Source organism: Pseudophryne corroboree, chromosome 7 (assembly GCF_028390025.1).
Source record: "Pseudophryne corroboree isolate aPseCor3 chromosome 7, aPseCor3.hap2, whole genome shotgun sequence".
Classification (NCBI taxonomy): domain Eukaryota; kingdom Metazoa; phylum Chordata; class Amphibia; order Anura; family Myobatrachidae; genus Pseudophryne; species Pseudophryne corroboree.
In genome coordinates, this window is record NC_086450.1 from 169182900 (window position 1) to 169190498 (window position 7599).

Sequence of the window (7599 nt, forward strand, 5' to 3'; positions counted from 1 at the left end):
CCCTCTGGGATGACCATCGACTCCCAGCAGCAACAACAGCAGCGCCAGCAGCAGTAGGCGTTACACGCAAGGATGCATCGGAGGAATCCCAGGCAGGAGAGGACTCGTCAGAATTGCCAGTGACATGGCCTGCAGGACTATTGGCATTCCTGGGGAAGGAGGAAATTGACACTGAGGGAGTTGGTGGGGTGGTTTGCGTGAGCTTGGTTACAAGAGGAAGGGATTTACTGGTCAGTGGACTGCTTCCGCTGTCGCCCAAAGTTTTTGAACTTGTCACTGACTTATTATGAATGCGCTGCAGGTGACGTATAAGGGAGGATGTTCCGAGGTGGTTAACGTCCTTACCCCTACTTATTACAGCTTGACAAAGGCAACACACGGCTTGACAAATGTTGTCCGCATTTCTGTTGAAATACTTCCACACCGAAGAGCTGATTTTTTTGGTATTTTCACCAGGCATGTCAACGGCCATATTCCTCCCACGGACAACAGGTGTCTCCCCGGGTGCCTGACTTAAACAAACCACCTCACCATCAGAATCCTCCTGGTCAATTTCCTCCCCAGCACCAGCAACACCCATATCCTCCTCATCCTGGTGTACTTCAACACTGACATCTTCAATCTGACTATCAGGAACTGGACTGCGGGTGCTCCTTCCAGCACTTGCAGGGGGCGTGCAAATGGTGGAAGGCGCATGCACTTCACGTCCAGTGTTGGGAAGGTCAGGCATCGCAACCGACACAATTGGACTCTCCTTGTGGATTTGTGATTTCGAAGAACGCACAGTTCTTTGCTGTGCTTTTGCCAGCTTGAGTCTTTTCATTTTTCTAGCGAGAGGCTGAGTGCTTCCATCCTCATGTGAAGCTGAACAACTAGCCATGAACATAGGCCAGGGCCTCAGCCGTTCCTTGCCACTTCGTGTGGTAAATGGCATATTGGCAAGTTTACGCTTCTCCTCCGACAATTTTATTTTAGATTTTTGAGTCCTTTTTTTACTGATATTTGGTGTTTTGGATTTTACATGCTCTGTACTATGACATTGGGCATCGGCCTTGGCAGACGACGTTGCTGGCATTTCATCGTCTCGGCCATGACTAGTGGCAGCAGCTTCAGCACGAGGTGGAAGTCGATCTTGATCTTTCCCTAATTTTGGAACCTCAACATTTTTGTTCTCCATATTTTAATAGGCACAACTAAAAGGCACCTCAGGTAAACAATGGAGATGGATGGATACTAGTATACTTATGGATGGACGAGCGACTGCTGACACAGAGGTAGCTACAGCCGTGGACTACCGTACTGTGTCTGCTGCTAATATAGACGGGATGATAATGAGATAAAATTAAAATATATATATATATATATATCACACTAGTACTGCAGCCGGACAGGTATATATTATGTAATGACGGACCTGCTGGACACTGTCTGTCAGCACTGCAGACTCCTAAAGTAAGCTACTAGTATCAAGAAGATAGAAAAAAAAAATAAACCACGGGTAGGTGGTATACAATTATGGATGGACGAGCGACTGCCGACACAGAGGTAGCTACAGCCGTGGACTACCGTACTGTGTCTGCTGCTAATATAGACTGGATGATAATGAGACAAAATTAAAAAATATATATATATATATATATATCACACTAGTACTGCAGCCGGACAGGTATATATTATGTAATGACGGACCTGCTGGACACTGTCTGTCAGACTCAGCACTGCAGACTCCTAAAGTAAGCTACTAGTATCAAGAAGATAGAAAAAAAAAACCACGGGTAGGTGGTATACAATTATGGATGGACGAGCGACTGCCGACACAGAGGTAGCTACAGCCGTGGACTACCGTACTGTGTCTGCTGCTAATATAGACTGGATGATAATGAGATAAAATTAAAATATATATATATATCACACTAGTACTGCAGCCGGACAGGTATATATTATGTAATGACGGACCTGCTGGACACTGTCTGTCAGCACTGCAGACTCCTAAAGTAAGCTACTAGTATCAAGAAGATAGAAAAAATAAATAAACCACGGGTAGGTGGTATACAATTATGGATGGACCAGCGACTGCCGACACAGAGGTAGCTACAGCCGTGGACTACCGTACTGTGTCTGCTGCTAATATAGACTGGATGATAATGAGATAAAATTAAAATATATATATATATCACACTAGTACTGCAGCCGGACAGGTATATATTATGTAATGACGGACCTGCTGGACACTGTCTGTCAGCACTGCAGACTCCTAAAGTAAGCTACTAGTATCAAGAAGATAGAAAAAAAAAATAAACCACGGGTAGGTGGTATACAATTATGGATGGACGAGCGACTGCCGACACAGAGGTAGCTACAGCCGTGGACTACCGTACTGTGTCTGCTGCTAATATAGACTGGATGATAATGAGATAAAATTAAAATATATATATATATATATATCACACTAGTACTGCAGCCGGACAGGTATATATTATGTAATGACGGACCTGCTGGACGCTGTCTGCAGAATGCGTTTATAAAAACACCACACGACGAGTGTTTAACTTTTTCAGGCAGACAATCACAATATACTGGTGGTCAGCAGACAATCACAATACTGGTGGTCAGTGGTCACTGGTCAGTCACACTGGCAGTGGCACTCTGGCAGCAAAAGTGTGCACTGTACTTAAAATATGTACTCCTGCTATAACTGCTCCCCAGTCTCCCCCACAATTAAGCTGTGTGAGCAGTGAGCACTCAGCAGTCAGATAATGATATACAGTATATGATGCAGCACACTGGGCTGAGCACAGATATGGTATGTGTGACTGTGTCACACTGTGTATCGTTTTTTTTCAGGCAGAGAACGGATTCATTAAACTGGTGGCACTGGTCACTGCCACTGGTCACACTATCAGCAGCAAGTAGTACTCCTCCTATATTATGCTCCCCAAAATTTGTGTCTCTCTCTCTCTAGTACAATTAGTCACTCTAAACGGAGAGGACGCCAGCCACGTCCTCTCCCTATCAATCTCAATGCACGTGTGAAAAATGGCGGCGACGCGCGGCTCCTTATATAGAATCTGAGTCTCGTGATAGAATCCGAGCCTCGCGAGAATCCGACAGCGGGATGATGACGTTCGGGCGCGCTCGGGTTAACCGAGCAAGGCGGGAAGATCCGAGTTGCTCGGCCCCGTGTAAAAAAACCTGAAGTTCGGGCGGGTTCGGATTCCGAGGAACCGAACCCGCTCATCTCTACTTCAGACATGCACATGTGTGCCACTAAATTCTCAGAATCCAGATGTTTCTGCTTGGGCCAAGCAACTAAATCGGAGAGAGAAATGACTGCATAGGAATGGAAAGAGTTAAACATCCTGTGAGGGGTGGACCTAGCTGTGAGGAAAGTACAGCCTTTGGAAAAGGGGGAGGGTTAATATATATAGGGAATGCTAGGCCAGCTTGGTCTCTCTTGCTACTGAATTGCCTTCTGGTGAGTGCTGCATAGCAGAGTCTCCCCATTGTTAGCTTGTTTGCTCTAGCACCATTTATTAAAAAGCCACTTCCCTGTGGAGTGTGTATAGTATACATTCCCTGTGTATATAGTACAGGGAATACACTGTGGAGTGTGTATGATATACATTCCCTGTGTATAAAGTACAGATAGTGCACCGTGGGGTGTGTATGATATGCATTCCCTGCGGGTAAAGTACAAAGAATACACTGTGGAGTGTGTATGGTATACGTTCCCTGTGTATGAAGTACAGAGAATGCACTGTGGGGTGTGTATAGTATACATTCCCTGTGTTTAAAGTACAGAGAATACACTGTGGAGTGTGTATAATATACATTCCCTGTGTATAAAGTATAATATACTCTTCCCCTCGTCGCGGCCGCGAGGCTGTGCCAGGCGAGGGGGGCTGAGCGGGCGGGAGGCAGCGGCAAGTCGGACGGGGCCTGTCGCAGGGTCTCGTCCGACAGCTCTCCATGCAGGCGCGGATGGAGGGTTAGTGGCGGGTAGCGGCGGGCCGCGCGCACGGGGTGCGCGCACGCCCGCGCTCTCCACAGGTGGCACCGTTCGCGCATGTGTGCGCGCAGCGGCGCCGCTGGTGTCATTGTCTCCCCTGCTTACTCCATCGCAGCCGGAGTCCGGCGGGGAGCGGCGGCGGGGGGGACACAGCAGGAACGAGCAGGGCAGCGGGGAGTCCCGCCGCGGCGCCATCCCAACAGGCGGAGGGAGCTCCGGCCTGCGGGGGGAGGGTGCGCGCGGGGGGTCTGACAGTGGGGACAGCGCTGGCACCGAAGGGCTGACACTGGAGGGGCGCTGCCAGTTCCCCATCGGGCCAGTCTGGGCTTCGGGCATCGGGCCCCCTGTTGGCGCCTGTCGGGCGTCGGGCAGAGAGGCGCGCGCCGGCATCTGCGGGGGCTCCCGCGGGTGCCGGTAGTGAGTTTTGGGGTGGTCAGGACCCCTCTGTAGAGCTGGCGTCGGCCCTGTCAACGGTGGTAGCGGCATTGGGTCCGCTGGCCGCGGCCGCGTCCCCGGGGGGGGCAAGGCGTTCCGGCACGCATGCAGTAGCAGGCGGGTCCGGTAAGCGGCCGGTGTCGGCGGCGCAGCGGGTTGCTCACGCTTGCCACGAGCTGGGGGCGGCCGCGGCGCAGCTGGATCGTCGTTCCGTGCGGGACGAGCAAGGGCGCGAAGTGGGGACGCCTTCGCCCAGAGTGCTAGGCATGCGCCGCGATTGGTTTCTGGGTCCTTTGCTCCGTCTTCTTCTTCAGGTGACCGCGGAGAAGTTGAGATGGTGGGGAGCGAGGAAGAGGATGTCGCATTTGCCACACCAGAGGATTCCCTGTCCGAGCAGTCAACAACATCAGGTGAGGTGGAGCAGTCGGGGTCGGGCTCCAGCACGCGCTCTAGTTCTTGCAGCTCTTCCTCTTCTTCTTCCCTGTCGTCGACCGGCGTCCGAAGTCAGTAGCACGACTAGGGCGAAAAAGCGCGCGACAAAATACGCCAAGAGGGCGGCGGGACAGCAGGAGAGGCGGAAGAGACGTAAGCGGCTTAGCGAGGACGCTCGCAGGGCCAAGAAGTGCCGCGATTTGCCCGTGGTAGTCCACTGCGATTACACTGCCGTGATGCGGGGACTGCGGGATAGCTGCCGTAGGAAAATCTGCAGGGACGATTACGTTGATATGTTCGTCTTGACGAAGGACGCAAAGAAGGACTATAAGTCAGCGTCAGCGAAGAAGGGCATCGGGGCCGAGGCTTTCCGTACCTTCGACAACTGGCTGGCCGGTTTTTGCGTCTTCGCGGCTTGTTACCTAGAAGATAGGAAGAAAAGAGCAAGTCCAGATGCGCTGTCACCGCTGCCAGCAAGGGATTGTCAGTCCCAATAAAGAGTTTTTACAACAAAAGGCACTTAAGCCGGCGCTGGCTGTCTTTCCAATAATTAAGAAAAACTATGGATGATTGAAAACACTTGAATTTATTAGCTAGACAATAATTAATAAATTAAAACATGAATAAAATATAAAATTCACATATACATATGAAGTTAGAGGGCATAGATGGAGCTGAGAAAAATTCAAATATGCTGCTAATATGTGTCCACTGAGGATCCCGGACTAGAACACTGGACAAAAGTTCCCTGGGGAAGAGAAATGAAATACAGCTGGTGTTACCCGTGAGGATGGAGGCTTCCAGAGGCTTTTGAAAACAGCAAGCAAGCTGTATCACTTGTATTCAAGCTGGGTCTCTCCAATCGGTGCTGTAATCGAAATGTCCCATCACCACCATCACCAGTGCTCCACATCACAACGGATCCAGATATGGACGTATGACAATTAATTTTGGAACACCTGCTTTGGAATTGTTCTCTGTGGGACATTTCGATTACAGCACCGGAGGCGGACGGGCACCGCACAGGGTCGTCCGCCCAAGGGACCGGCGCGGACGGCGGATCGGGCAAGACAGGTAGGTCGGCCGTCCGTGGGGAGGGGGCAGGCCGCCGCAAAAGGGAAGTGCTTCGCATTTAACAATGCGTCCTGTTCCTTCGGCAAGCAGTGTCGGTTTCCACATTTGTGCTTGCAATGTGGCGGCTCCCACCCAGCCTCTACCTGTTTTAAAGGCAGTCGCCAGGGCGCGAGGGTAAGCAAAGTTACCCAAGACCGGGCGCGAGCGGGAGCGCTCCGCAGGGCACCAACGCCAATTAATTTGGATACAATGGCCAAGTGGTTGGATTGGTATCCAAATAAGGCGGACGCTCAGTTTTTGTTGCACGGTTTTCAATTTGGTTTTTGCTTGCCTGTTGCGAGCAAGGTTTCGGTCCGGGCCCAGCGGAATCTCCAGTCTGCTCGTGCCTTGCCATCGGTCCTGCGGGAGAAAGTGGATAAGGAGGTACGGCTGGGTAGGATGGAGGGACCGTTTAGGTCACCCCCGGTGGATGACTTGGTCATCTCCCCAGTGGGGGTGGTTCCCAAGAAGACTCCAGGTGCTTTTAGGCTCATTCAGCATCTTTCTTACCCGTCTGGGTAGTCGGTCAACGACGCGATACCGCTGGCTCATTGCTCGGTGGTGTATCAGTCGTTTGACGAGGCGCTAGAGCTGGTCCGTAGTTACGGGCCTGGGGCCCTCATGGCTAAGATAGATGTGGAATCCGCGTTTCGGTTGCTGCCGTTGCATCCAGACTCATTCCGTTTTATGGGTTTTCGGATTGGAGCGGAGTATTTCATCGACAAGTGTTTGCCGATGGGATGTTCTGTTTCCTGCTCGTTTTTCGAACGGTTTAGCACATTCCTACATTGGTGCGGGGAGTCTTCGTCAGGGGGTCACGGGGTCGCCCATTACCTCGATGACTTCCTGTGTGTGGGTCCGGCAGATTCACCACGGTGCGGCGACTTGCTGTTCAGCATCCGAGCTCTGTTTTTTCACTTCGGCGTTCCCGTGGCCGAGGATAAAACAGAGGGACCGGTCTCCAGTTTGTCATTTTTGGGGATAGAAATTGACACGGTGGCGGGATCGTGTCGACTGCCTCCGGACAAGGTTGTGAAGCTCCGCGAGGCTATCTGCCGGTTCAAAAGGTCGCGTAAAGTCACTCTATGGCAGGCACAGTCCTTGCTGGGCATTTTTAACTTTGCTTGTCGGGTGATCCCGATGGGCAGGGTTTTCTGCCGGAAGCTGGAAGGGGCGACTGCGGGGTGTGCCAGACCACATAATTTCGTGCGCTTGTCCTCCGAGATTAAGAGGGATTTGGCCGTATGGGCCTCGTTCCTGGAGGACTTCAACGGAATGTGTATATGGCAGGCCCCAACAGTCGACAGCGCTGGGCTGCAGCTGTTTACCGACGCGGCGGATTCCTCTGGGTTCGGTTGCTATCTGGAGGGATCTTGGTGCGCGGCCTCGTGGCCGGCGGAATGGCATCGCGAGGGTTTAACTAAGGACCTTTTGCTGCTGGAGTTTTTCCCCATTATGCGGCGCTTGAGGTTTGGGGCGATCATCTGGCGCATCGCAGCATCTTGTTTAGATGTGACAATCTGGGCGTGGTGCATGCGATAAATAACCAAAGGGAGAAGTCGCTGGTGGTCCTGAGGGTGCTGGGGCAGTTGCTGTTGACATGCTTGCAT